Below are 14,402 nucleotides of genomic sequence, written 5' to 3'. Positions count from 1 at the left end.
ATGCCATGTGTCGCTCAAGCAAGATCAGTAAAGGTAAAGTGTATGATTAAATGATATATGTTAATGAGAAAGAAAAGATACGTGAACGGCAGGGATAGGAATAATTGATTGTTTGATTTGACTAACTGCTTAAGTAGAACCAGCACAAATAGACTCATAAAGGGAAGTGTATAGGACACGGAAAGCAACGTGATCAGCTAGTCACAGCTGGCCACTGTTATTACCTGTTAGCCTTGCTATCCTTGTACTAAATAGTTCCTTGAGTGATGATGTTTGTGTTTTCCCTTTTAGAATACTAATGGCTGGAGCAAGAAGGTTTGTTGGTAAGGGAGGTCACACTGGACGTCCTCTTGGAATACGCGTTGTCCGAGAACCTTCTGAAGAACTAGTTACTACCACGAAAAAGGAGAAAAGTGAAAGTTTGCAAGGACCAAGCAGCAATGAAGGGTATCAGCTAGATCCTGTTGCTCAATTTGCCATTTCTTACGCTGTAGCTGCTGCAGAGAAGAAATTTCGTACTGACAAGTCTGCCGAAAACCATGCAAGGGCCACTGAGAAGGCAGGAGAAGACGGTAAGAAGGGTGATGATGATAAGGGAGGAGCGAAAGGAACCAAAAGATCTGTAGATGTCGTGGAGTATGCGGGGAAAAAGATACCAAAGGTTGCGGGGAGGGAAACATGCAAAGTGTGCGGGAAGATGCACCTAGGAGAATGCAAGGCTGGTCCAAATCAGTGCTACCGATGTGGGAAGAAGGGACACATAACTCGTGATTGCACCGAGGACCAGAAATGTTATAGGTGTGGTAAGTCGGGTCACTTAGCTAGAGATTGTGGGGGAGCAATAACGGTGGAGGAAAAGAAGGAAAAGAAATTGGCTACCTCTGCTAAGCGGTCTGGCGAGATGGTGACAACAACTGATGAGAGGAAGGCCAAGGTTGGGAACAAGGATGCATGTAAGACATGTGGGCGAGTGCACCAGGGAGAATGCAGGACTGGGACAGACAGGTGCTATCGGTGTGGAAAGAGTGGGCATTACTCTCGAGAATGCCCTGATCGTCCAAAGTGCTTCAAATGCGGAAAAGCTGACCACATGGCTAGGGATTGCAAGGAATCAGGGGCGGGAGGTGCGAAAGGATAAAGACTTGGGGAAACTGCAGAGAGGAACACTTGATGAAGGAATAATTGCTCATGCAATGGTTTTATTAAATTACATTTGCTTAAGAACTTGTTTTGGGTTAAGGTTTAAAACTTATGTTTATCAGTGACGTGTAATATATTGAGTTTGGTTATGAATGATTATTATGTTATGATGAAATGTTGTTTTAGACAATAGTGTTAAAAGTACTAATCGAAGCCTTGGAAGGATGAGATGAGTCTTGGTATATCGAGGGTCTCATGGACAAGCTACCTTAAATAGCTAAAACACATGACCACCATTCGATGGCTGCAAAGTCGGGAGTAAGAAGGATAACTCAGAAAGCAAAGGTGATTCAATAAAGTGTGCGATTATATAGAAAAAGGTATTCCTTTTACAAAGGTATTCCTTTTAAAGAATAAGCTAGGTTTCGGGGACGAAACCTCTTTAAGGAGGGAAGACTTGTAACATCCCGAAATTTCTAAAGTAATATTTATTATATTATTTTGTCGGGTGAAATAAACGAGTTAGTGGAACGATAATAATAATAGCAAAATAAGAAGACTTAGTAGGATAATTAGATGGGATTAGATATGGACCAAAAGGAAATATGGGCCTTCGGTCCATGGGCTTAAGGGAGTATAAATACCCCCATAAACCCCAATCCTTTCCATTCCATCCATTTATCCATCCTAATCTCTACACACTCCAAAACACACACAACCCGAACCAAGATCCAAAGGCGAGGACCCGAGCTCGTTGGTGCTAAATCGTCGTGACGAACCAAAGCAACAAGACCAGCTCGTGTTCGTTGTTCGACTCATTTACGGTACGTTTATATCGAGAACTTGTTCGTTTAGGTTTGGATTAGTATAGAAATGATAGATCTGTGTTTGTATGGTAAAAACGAATCCAACAAAGCTAAACTTACTGAAAATGGATATGATTTGATGGGTTAATCGATTGATAAAAGAACCCGTAACCTATATGCCTAAATCGCACCCTTTAAACATCGATGTTAGGTCGATTTGATGGTTGGGGTTTGTAGGCGCTGGTCAGACGATTCCGTGGATACCTAAATCGAGTTATTTGGTTAAGAAACGAAGATGATTAAGGGATTTAAGGACGAACAGTACCTGCAGCTGGACAACTTCGCCTGCAAGCTAAGTTCGCCTGATGAACTTCGCCTGCAAAGCTAAGTTCGCCTGATGACAACTTCGCCTGCAAAGCTAAGTTCGCCTGGTGACAACTTCGCCTGCAAAGCTAAGTTCGCCTGATGAACTTCGCCTGCAAAGCTAAGTTCGCCTGATGACAACTTCGCCTGCAAAGCTAAGTTCGCCTAAGGTTTAACTTCGCCTAAAGCTAAGTTCGCCTAAGGTTTAACTTCGCCTAAAGCTAAGTTCGCCTAAGGTTTAGCTTCGCCTAAAGTCAAGTTCGATTAGAAAATAAATTAAAAACGATAAGTAAAGGTAAGCTAATACTAGGCCACCAGATTAAATCAGGCGAGTATTGATACGTGTAACTTATACAGTCAGCCGAGCTCAGTTAAAGAAGGGATTTACAACTATCGAAGGAAGAAGCAGAGTTCAGGTGAGTTCTAGCCCCATTTATGTGTTATGTTTTCGGGGCTGTGTGCATACTCGATATGTTTGTTAATACGCTTATCCTAAGAGATAAGTGTATGCCTTATGTGAATGATGTGATATGTATGAATGATTGCTTGATGGTACGTGAACGATCTTCGGATATTGCATGTACTGTCAGGTTGTAACGCTATGTATAAGGTAAGTATGATATGTATGCTTATGTGTATGAATGTGATAAAGTTAATAAAAGAAGGAAATGATGGTTGTATGGTTGTATGGTTACGAAGAGGGTACCGAGCCCTAATAATACTCGAGGTATGATGTATGGTTGTATGGTAACGAAGAGGGAATCGAACCCTACTAATATTCGAAAACTAGGGAACCGAACCCTACTAATATTCGAGGAAAGAGGGTACCGAGCCCTAATAATACTCGATGAAAGAGGGTACCGAGCCCTAATAATACTCGAGGTATGATGTATGGTTGTATGGTAACGAAGAGGGAATCGAACCCTACTAATATTCGAGAACTAGGGAACCGAACCCTACTAATATTCGAGGAAAGAGGGTACGAGCCCTAATAATACTCGAGGAAAGAGGGTACCGAGCCCTAATAATACTCGAGGTATGATGTATGGTTGTATGGTAACGAAGAGGGAATCGAACCCTACTAATATTAGAGAACTAGGGAACCAAACCCTACTAATATTCGAGGAAAGAGGGTACCGAGCCCTAATAATACTCGAGGAAGGAGGGTACCGAGCCCTAATAATACTCGAGGAATATAGGGCGTAATGCTCTTTATAACGAAAGATATGAAAGTAGTTAATACAAAAGAAAGTATGAAAGTATGAATGAAAGATTATGAGTTTATGTGTATTGTATAGTGTATGATTAACTAGAACTCACTCAGGGTAGCTGACTTTTAGTATGCATGCAGGTGAGTAGAATGAGACAGCTAGCTTGAGCGGGCACATGGTGGGCGAATAGGAGACTGGCATCTGAAGACTCAAGATGTTTTAATGTAATTGACGTTTATTTTGAAAGACAAGAATGTTTAATTGAGGCAAGTTTTGGATTGCTGTAATGTTTCATGAAAGTTTTTATATTCCGCGAAAGTTTTAATGAACTCTGATTTGTAAGAACTGTGTTTATGAGTAAATCCGACGTTAAAGTAAGGCTACCGGGTTCGGGGCCTTACACATAACTAAATCATTGTGGTGTGGATGTCCTGTATCAATAAAGGAAAAATATTGGAACATGTAAACTGATAATCAACAAGTGAAAGAAAGAAGCAGAACCAATAAAAGAAAAATATTGAAACATGTAAACTGATAATCAATAAGTGAAAGATAGAATCAGAGCGTGGATAAGTTAATTGTCAATCGTTCATGGTTTTCTAATCTAATCAAGTAAATAGAAAGAAATAGGAGATACAATCATAATATCATAACCTGATTGATTATAAGAGCACAATTAATTGCTTTGTGGCCTACTGCATCAATCTTCGTCCTTGTTAATTGTTAATCGTCGATCGTTTGTGGTTTGCAATGAAACATAAGAGAGAGCAAAGAGCAGGTACGTTCTTTTCTATATAATTGATTTCTGTTTTTAGGGGTTTTTTTTATCAAAACTACGTAGTTTTGATAGGTTTTACGTGTAAGGTTATACGGCTCACAGCACCGCATTCACTTTCCCCCTTCAATTTATACTTAGCCATATATATATATATATATATATATATATATATATATATATATGATTAGGTTTATTTCATAGGTACTTTTTAGCGTGAGAAGTGAGAGAAGACATTTGAACCAATCAAGATTTTTCTTTTTAATATATGTTTAATTAATTAGCTTGGTATAATAGTAAAATCTTTTGGTTTTGTTTTTTGGTAACTAATAAATGTTGTATGGAGTTTTAAATCATAGTTTTTCTATTTATTTTTTTTTCTTCTGATTTTTAATTTTTCATCATCCTGAATTTCCTTCTACAATTCTCAAGATTTTATCTTGACGTTACCAACATATTCGTTTATGGCTAATAAAAATAAGTTAAATATATTAAATATCATTATATCATATTGTATAATTTAGCATATTCATATACATGTGCATACGATCAACAAAGCTTGGGTTACACACAGTGGCGGCCCAATGTACTGGTGGCCTCAAGCGAGCTAAAAGTTCGTGGTCTTTTTTCCAAAAGTCATGTTATAAACCCTTCTCTTTTATCCATCTGGGACCGGTAATTATAAACTAAAATGCTTATACAAATTCACTATTATATCGAAATCACTATATCACGAAATCAAATTAAATCATAGTTTTTTAACACTTATATCTAAATGAGTAACTGAGCAAAATAGCAAATTGAAAAAAAAAAGACCAGGTTTATAAATAAAAAGTTTATTACCTTGTTCAAGTCAACACATTTGCAAATTGCATATTGTCATCTGTTCTTCTGTTTGAACCACAAATACCTTATTTCCTAGGCATAGCTACATGTCCATTTTAGAATAATAATTCATAAAACTTTTATATACAACGAAATCTAGAAAGATTTTCAACTTTATACCGAATTCATAAAACTACCTACATAGTGCATAAATGATTCTACACACGATAAAATTTACACATATAATTCGAAATACCACCTACACAGTACATATATATGAGCCGAGCCTATACACGCTAAAATTTACACATACACAATTCAAAATACCACTTACGCGGTACATATATGAATCTACAGACGATAAGATTTATACATACACAATACATATTTGAATCTACACAACACATAAATGATACATATTATAAAATTTACGCATACACAATTCGAAATACCACTTACAGAGTACATATATAAACCTACACATACACGACAAAATTTACACATACACAATTCGAAATACCACCCATACAGTACAAAATAAACTCTTTTTTTGTTTGCATTAAACTACATATTAAAAATAACGGATCGTGATAATAACCTATGATTATAAAATTTTCTCATACATATTCGTGATACTACCTACGCAGTACATATATAAGCCTACACAGTGCAAAATAAAATTTACACAAGTTACATACTATAGTGTAGGACGTTCTTTTCAGTGTTAGCAACTTCTATGATAAACTAATAAAAGCTACACAAATCCTACACAATATTTAAAATAGTAATAATCATATATGACCTACTTTATGACCATTGAATAAACATAAAAAATGAAAGTGCTGAATGCGTTAATGTCTAGTTTATTGAGAGGGCTACATCACAAAAGACATATGCACCCTTTTAATTAAAAATATGTCATAAGTATGTGTTTGTAATTACGAATTTGCCAATTTCTTTTATAGACCATTGATTAAATATAATCAATAGTTCAGATTCACTTCTCGCACTTCTACATATTAAACATAATCAACGCCGAAGAACCATTTCGTTTGCATTGTTCGGATATTTTATAAAAAAATATTATAAAATATAGTCGTATTACATAGGATTCAAAATTCCTTGTTCGTTTATATACATGTTTGAGTCGTTTAAAATTATCACCAACGTTCGTGTTCGTCGGATAAAATCCAAAATTTCTAGTAATTTAAATAAAATCATTACTTATAAGCAATGTATCGTGCATATGCGGGCGTATGCTAGACTCATCGTGATTAAATTTAACAAAATTTAGTCAAGCGGAAATTAACGTTAAGAAATCATAATTAAGCTTTATACGGAAAGAGACATGTTTAGCAGAGCATCACAGATGAGATACCAACCAAGCATAAAAACTGTAAACACATAAGCATATAACATTTAGCAAGTAATTAACACAAAAGTCCATGTATGAATTGTAGTTTGAGGCAATGAGAATAAAATAAAGTGTTTTGCTAGGTTATATATGCTACCCCCAAAGTATGTAAAATGGTAAAAAGGGGTGTGAGAAATCATATTTTAAATAAGTGAAATGAACAAACAAGCGAAAATAGCTTTAGACGATTGAACTTACAAAGTTCAGTTCAACGAGTGACCCTATATAATAAATGAATAACTATGATCAAAATAAGGTGGAGGAAAATAAGAAAAATGTGGCCGACATGTTCGGTTTATAATTTTTAAACGAAAAGTTTGTTAAAAAAATATTTTTTTTATTTATTGCTATAATTTGAGAGAAAAACGGTTAATTATTAGGTTAAGTTAATTTATTTTAGTCTTAGGAAAAGAATAGGTTATAAATAGTTATTAGTTAATTTAAATGTGTTTAGTTCCTTTCCGAACCGAACAGTATTCAAGAAACGATTTAAACGAGCGGTTCACTTGTCAGACACGAACTCAGTTTTGAGTCGGGTTTGTGTCTAATATGTTTTGAATGATAAAATGAAATGACATGGTATAAAAAGTGTGTCTTGTTTATTAGTTTTCAAAAGTTATTTTTTTTAACATAAAGCTTTTATAAACCGAACTTAAACGAGCCGATTAACAATGAATGATACGTCACCATGAACGTCAATTGTTTTTATATCATACTTACGATTAAAATGTGTTAACAAAACAAAAAATAATAATTACCCGAGGATTGATACACAAACGAAAAAGAAAGAGTTCTTAAACGGTTGACTTTAAAAGTGAAACTAAGACTTTAGCAAAATTCCACTAGCAAGAGAGCAATTGAGTGTGAATTGGGTTAAGGTAAAGACTTTGCATAAACTTAAAGGTCGTATATATAGGTCATGAATCGTTAATAACAAGGCTAGAGAGAGTTAATTACAAAGCTAGTCATAAGGCTAGTCTTTGGGGCTTGGATAAAGGGAATTTAATAGCATTTGGCCAATTTGTTGATTAAGAAAAGTTCTAGCAAGAGGCAAAAGAGTCTATGTTCAAAATAAATGAAATGAAACTTGGGATTAATTTTGTAACATCATAATTAATAAAACATAATATAAACATAAAAATCATACTGAACATACATACTTGGTAAATTCACCATTTTATTAATAAATGAAAATCCGAAAAATATCAAATGTTAAAATGGGTCAGGTTTTCGGTTTTGAAAAATGACAAATATTACAATTACCGGGCAGCAGCATCCAAATAATAAGCTCGACCGAGCGCACAGCAGCATAGCGAGAAGTCGTCCGCATCACCCTCTTTTTGAACATCTCCTCAATTGGCATATCTAATTCCAGTTACTAGGAAATCTGATAATATCGTTGTTGGAACCTAAAGGATATATATTGTTGTGTTTTGTTGCATATAATGGATGTGTGGTGTCCTTACCCTAGGTGTTTGCTTTTTTTTGTTTGGATAGTTTTGCTTATTTGGTCCTGATGTTAACAATAACGGTAAATAAGCATGAAGAAATGGTCCTTCCGTTTAACACTTTTATGGTCATTCCAAGTAACACTTTTATCTAGCATGTGTCATAAGTATGATAATGTGAAGCTTCAAACTTTATAAAGTTGCAGGTCAAATACATGAGTTTTGCATGTTGTGTTTTGGAAAGTTGATAGTCTTCACTTCGTGACTCGCTAACGAACTGTTTTGTCATTGTCACACTTGGTTGGTAGACCAGCTACGCCGCAACGTGGCAGGTGAGCCAACTGATGGCAGATTTGATCGATAAACAGTAATATGAACACAAAATAATATGGAAACGATTTCTTTCTTAATATGAATGAGTTTGTGATGATGTTACAAAGGACCGGGGAGGGGTATTTATACCCTCCGATGATGGTTATTGCTGGTAACGGTTATTCTGACTGTTATTCCGGCAAGGGATGCGCCGGTTCTAGTTTTCATATTTACATTATTTACACAAACTATTACCTAATTACAATTATGGCACTAACTATACTAACTGAACTTTCTAATAGAGTTAACTAAACTCTAATAAACTTAACGGGAGTTTTTAACGAGATCGGGATTATTTCCAACAATCACCCCCTTATCTCGATCTTGTATCATGACTTGCTATTTCTTCATAGTAGTGTAGTTTGACTCCAAACGAGATGAGCCTCCTGGTCCTTCCATTTTGGGCATTCACTTTTGAAATGTCCGAGCTCGTTGCACTTATAGCATTTCACTTGACTTTTATCTTCACGGATAGGTTCGCCTAATTTTCTATGGCTTTTGTCTTCATGAACTTGTTCACCATCTTTACTTTTCTCGGACCAACGACCTTTACCCCAGCCTTGTCCAAAGTTTACTTGGTTTGAATTCCAGTTACCACAATGCTTACACTTATGTTTACCTAATTACAATTATTGCAATAACTATACTAACTGAACTTTCTAACAGAGTTAACTAAACTCTAATAAACTTAACGGGATTTTTTTAACGAGATCGGGATTATTTCCAACACCAACTAGTTGGTATATTAGTTTTAGACATGACTTGCTTTTTTAATTACGTATTTGTTTCATGTTATTTTTAAAACAATGGATTACTCTCAAGTATCATGGTAAAAAGAGCTTATTGTGACACCAAAATATTGAAAATATGGTTGCAAGACAAAATTCTAACATACAGTTTTTCGTGAATCGGTATGTTTGTAAGTAGTTTTTATTCAGTTTCTGCTATGTAAGAATGTGCATGTCGCTTACTGTTTGCTCTATGCTATGTTAGCTGCAGGTTTCAATCATGAAATATCTCTAGAAAGAATTCAGTACGTCACTACCAACATATCGCTTTCTTAAATCCAATGTTTTAATGAGTTAAGCGTTAGAGAATAAAGAAATTTCATGACACTAGCATTGCATGAGTATTTGGAGGGTGTTATCATGTTTAACCAAAAACAAAAACTACCATAGATGTATTTGCATTAGGTTTGGAATATGAATATAAGTTTTATCATAGGGATTCTTTACATTCGGAAGTTGGCGGGTAAGAACAGGATAATGAATGTCATGTTGTAACGGTACTCTAAACACATTCTGCACCTAAAGGGTGAACTTTGTATTTTGATTTATGAAAAAAAAAAAAAACTTATGTACGTATGTTTACACATTCTGTAGCTAATGGTGAAATTTGTACTTTGATTATGCAAAAAACTTATGTGCATGTGTTAACGTTTTTCAAGAACGCGGGCCAATTACTAGTTATTTTTGTTTACAGAGACGACAATGGTGGCATACTGCCGGTTATTTTGTTTCTTTAAGAATTTTAATGCTGGACTTCATCCTTTTATGATTTATATATAGCCAAATTCAAGAAAATGGCCCCATCATTTTAAAAGCTATATATCAACAAAAGTATAAAAAAATATATCAACAAAAGCAGAAATATGAATTCATATATTGTTACGTCCGTGGTTGGTGTTATTGTTTGTATCATAATCAGTTAAAACTTTGGCAATTATTTTTATATTTTATTTTATTTTATTTTAGTGACTTCAAAAAACAAAAAAAGTAAAAATCTAAGAAAGACAAAAAAGTAAAAAAGTAATAATTGGATTTTAATAATCTAAGCTTTGGCCTTTTGACCGTCATTAATCCCAACTTAAGAAATTTCATGTGTTAGTCCCAACTTTCACCATATTAACCACAACCGAGCATTTTCCTAACGGAGACTAACACAGTTAGTTTTGAGACAAAATATGTCATTTCTTCAAGTTGATGGGGTAAAAAAACTTATGTTTATTATAAACCAAGTTTATTTTTCTTCCCCACCTAGAGATGCAAACGAGCCCAGCCCGAGCTCGACTATGCTCGAGATCGGCTCTCTTAATTTACACGGATCTTGAGCTTGATATTGGCTCGCTTCTATCTTTGTTTCTAAAGCTCGATTCGACTCATGAGTGGTTTTTCAAGCTCGAGGTTAACTCGTTTACTATTTATCAATAAGTTTTTGTATATTTATTTTTATATATTTCTTTAATTATAACTTTATATAATATGTATTATTTTTTTCGTTACTATATATATTTATTAATATATATATATATATGGGTGGGATCTAGTGAAAACTCATATTCAAGAGAAAACTTAAAAACTCCTAAAAAACTATTTTTAACTTTAAAAAAAAAAATTTTTGAAGTTTCTTTTTTCCCATTATTCTTATATGTTGTTATTGGTTCAAAAAAAAAAAAAAAAAAACTTTGTCGGTAACCTCGTCGGTATAGTGCGCATGTGTAATAGTGTGCAATGCATATATGCAAAAGTGTTTGACTTGCGTAGAATACAACACTGTTGCACATATTTGATATACACTATTGTATATATTCAATATAAGACTAATACACACATCGAATACACATTAGTACGTATTGTAATACAACATTAAAGCACATGTGCACCACATCGAATTTTATTTTATTATTATTTTTTTCCATATAATACAACACTACTACATTTATACAATACACAAATATTGAATATATGCAATTAAACACTATTAAACTCAAAAATAAGCAGTAATACGTATGTGTATTACAGCTGGTTTTTTTTATTTTTTTTGAGCAAAGGGTAAGAAAATATAAGAACAATGGCAAAAACAGAATTTTAAAAATATTTTTTTTATTTTTATTTAAAAATAATTCTTTTTGAGTTTTTAAGTTTTTTCTCTAAAGGTGGGTTTTTTCTTGATCCTCTCCCTATATATATATATATATATATATATATATATATATATATATATATATATAAATATAGGGAGAGGAACAAGAGAAAACTCATCTTATATTTTCTTATATTTCACTTGAAAAATATAAAAAAAATAAAAAAAAAACCGCTGTAATGCACATACGTATTACTGTGCGATACCATTGTATTACACATATGTATTACTATGTATTTTTGAGTTTAATAGTGTTTTATTTCATATATTCAATATTTGTGTATTGTATATGTGTAGTAGTGTTGTATTATATGGAAAAAAAATAATAATAAAATAAAAGTCGATGTGGTGCACATGTGCGTTAATGTTGTATTACGCGTACGTACTAATGTGTATTCGATGTGTGTATTAGTCTTATATTACATATATACAATGGTGTGTATCAAATATGTGCACTAGTGTTGTATTCTATGCAATACAAACACTTTTGCATATATGCAACGCACACTATTACACATGCGCACTATACCGACGAGGTTACCGACAAGTTTGTCTTTTTTTTTTTGGAACCAGTAACAAAATATAAGAATAATAGAAAAAAAAGAAACTTCAAAAAAAATTTAAAAAAAAGTTAAAAATAGTTTTTTAGAAGTTTTTAAGTTTTCTCTTTAAGAGAAGTTTTCACTAAAACCCACCCTTATATATATATAGGGGATGGATCTTGAGAGAAGTCAAGTTACAGTGAGAAATTTGAGAAGTCAATCTGGGCTACTTATCTAATTTTCAATCTTCCATTATTAAAAATATATGAAAAGGGCATTAAAGTAATATAAATGTATTCTCTCTCTAATTAATATATATATATATAATTAAACACATGAGTTACATTTCTAAGTAATATATAAATCTAATCACAATAACTAAAAGATTTAAAATATCAATAAATCTATAATACAATAAATTTATTTTTTACCCTATCTCTTGAGTTCACCCTACAGAACTATAATTTTTTCATACACCTCTTCAAAATTTTGATACTTATCTTTAATTTTTTTAACACACGTTTTAATTTTTTTTCCTACACATTTTCAATTTATTCGTACCTATGCTTTTCGTCCTACACATCTTCAATTGTTTCCTATGCATATTCAATTTCTTCCTACACATCATTAATTTTCTCATACACATCTTAATTTTTTTCCTACACACATTTTATTTTCTCATACACAACATATTTTTTTTTCTACACAACGACATTATCTTCAATTGTTTCCTACGCATATTCAATTTCTTCCTACACAACATGTCAGGACCGTGAATCGGGTGAAACCATCGAAAAGGTTGACAAGAACACACCGACTCTTTAACCCAAAGGCCTGTTGAATATCCGGGTGGAATCAGGATATCCAACAAGCGCAATGAAGGAGTGAAAATAACAAATATGAAACGATAATAGGTAATCAATAAAGGCACATTTAAAGACAAAGATTCACTGTATTAAATGAGTCATTAATGAAAAAGTGAAAGAAATGTCTAGGGTTTCATGTATGACGGCGGCGACGCCTGTACAAGGAAACAAATAGAATATTCTTTTAGAATGTTTCTCGTATTCCGTGTGTGCCAACGTTACCCTAAAATGGAAACCTAGGACCCTATTTATAGACCTTGACATTCTTTCTAGAAGTTCCTAATAATTACATAATGAAATACAAAATAATACAAGTGTTGAGTCCTCGAGCAAGGTAACAATCTTGCTCGAGCAAACTCACTATGCTAGGTATGCTGGATGATTGTCCTCGAGCATACTTTACTTAGAATATCTTCAGTGAAGATATTCCCCTCTAGCAAGCTTCATTCCTCTTGACTAATCCATGTGTTGCTCGAACTAGTCCATCGAACAACCTCATTCTTCTTGATGTCTTCAGTCTTCTTATTCAACAATCTTTAGCATGCTCGGATGTAAATCTTGCTCGGGGAACTGAACTGTGCTCGAAGTCCTTGCTTTGATCACGTGACATCTTCTTATTGCATCCATGCTTTTCCCCATGTGCTCGATCATCCTGTGCTCGTAACACTTGGTTAAAACTTGTATGATCAAGCTGTTTGCTCGATTGGCAATCCATGCTCGGTAGAAGAATACTCTCGCTCGTTGAAGTGTAGCTTGCTCGAAGCCTTAACACTTAGAAGAATCAACCATTTAAGGTTCTGAAGACCTTGCTCGAAGTAGTAAAACCATGCTCGATCGTCTAGGCTTGCTCGAAGTCCATACTTAGCTGTTTTCTGAGGAGGTTGAGAAGATTCCAATCTTCCTTATCAAAAATCCGACTCAACAATCTCCCCCTAGATTGGAACAAGCTCAGATGCACCAAAACATACCTGCATAGAGTTACACATGTATCAGACATCAAAATATATCATTCAAGAACATGTCATTTCATTACATAAATAGAAATTATGCCTCTTGGGCATTACACATCAAAGCTTTTACATCAATTACAAAATTACAAAATTACAAAGATAAACAGAAATAAATTTAATACTCACTAAGCTCCATTCTAATCTTCTCCTCTCCCTCCTCCTTGTGTCAGATTCTTCTTTCAATTGCTTGACGAGGGCCGCCTTTTGTTTAATCATGTCCATTTCAACAGCATCAAAGGAATCAATGGGGAATTCAGCATCAATTAAGTCTTGTAGATCTTGAGGGTTCATGAATTTAAGATCCCCATCATTTCTAATCATGGCAATAGGAAATCCCGACGCATTCCTCAGTGAAATTGAGTCATTATGCTGGTTATACGAGATGAAAGTAATTCTTCCATTGATTTGCACAACTGAGTTTGGTTCTCTCATCTCTTCCCTCATAGCTAAGCACTCTTTCAAAGTTTTCCTTTTTCCATGTGAGCTGATTGCTTGGGATTTCCATCTCTTATCTTCAAACAAAGAGAGCTCCAGAATATGTAGTTCGTTTATTCTTTTGTTTCTTTTGTCCCTCTCTACTTGACTCCTTATCTTTTTCCTTCTTTGGTTGAGAAAAGGGAATCCCTTTTCTGCTTGTTCTTTGAGAAACTTGGAAAGATCATTTCTTTGTTGTCCGGCCTGTAGTCTTCTATCTTGGTTATCGTGTAA

The sequence above is a fragment of the Bidens hawaiensis genome, unplaced genomic scaffold, assembly GCF_021521415.1.
Source record: "Bidens hawaiensis isolate Kalapana, Puna unplaced genomic scaffold, B.hawaiensis_p1.1 tig00002671_1, whole genome shotgun sequence".
Classification (NCBI taxonomy): Eukaryota; Viridiplantae; Streptophyta; class Magnoliopsida; order Asterales; family Asteraceae; genus Bidens; species Bidens hawaiensis.
Note: the sequence above shows the minus strand (reverse complement) of the source record.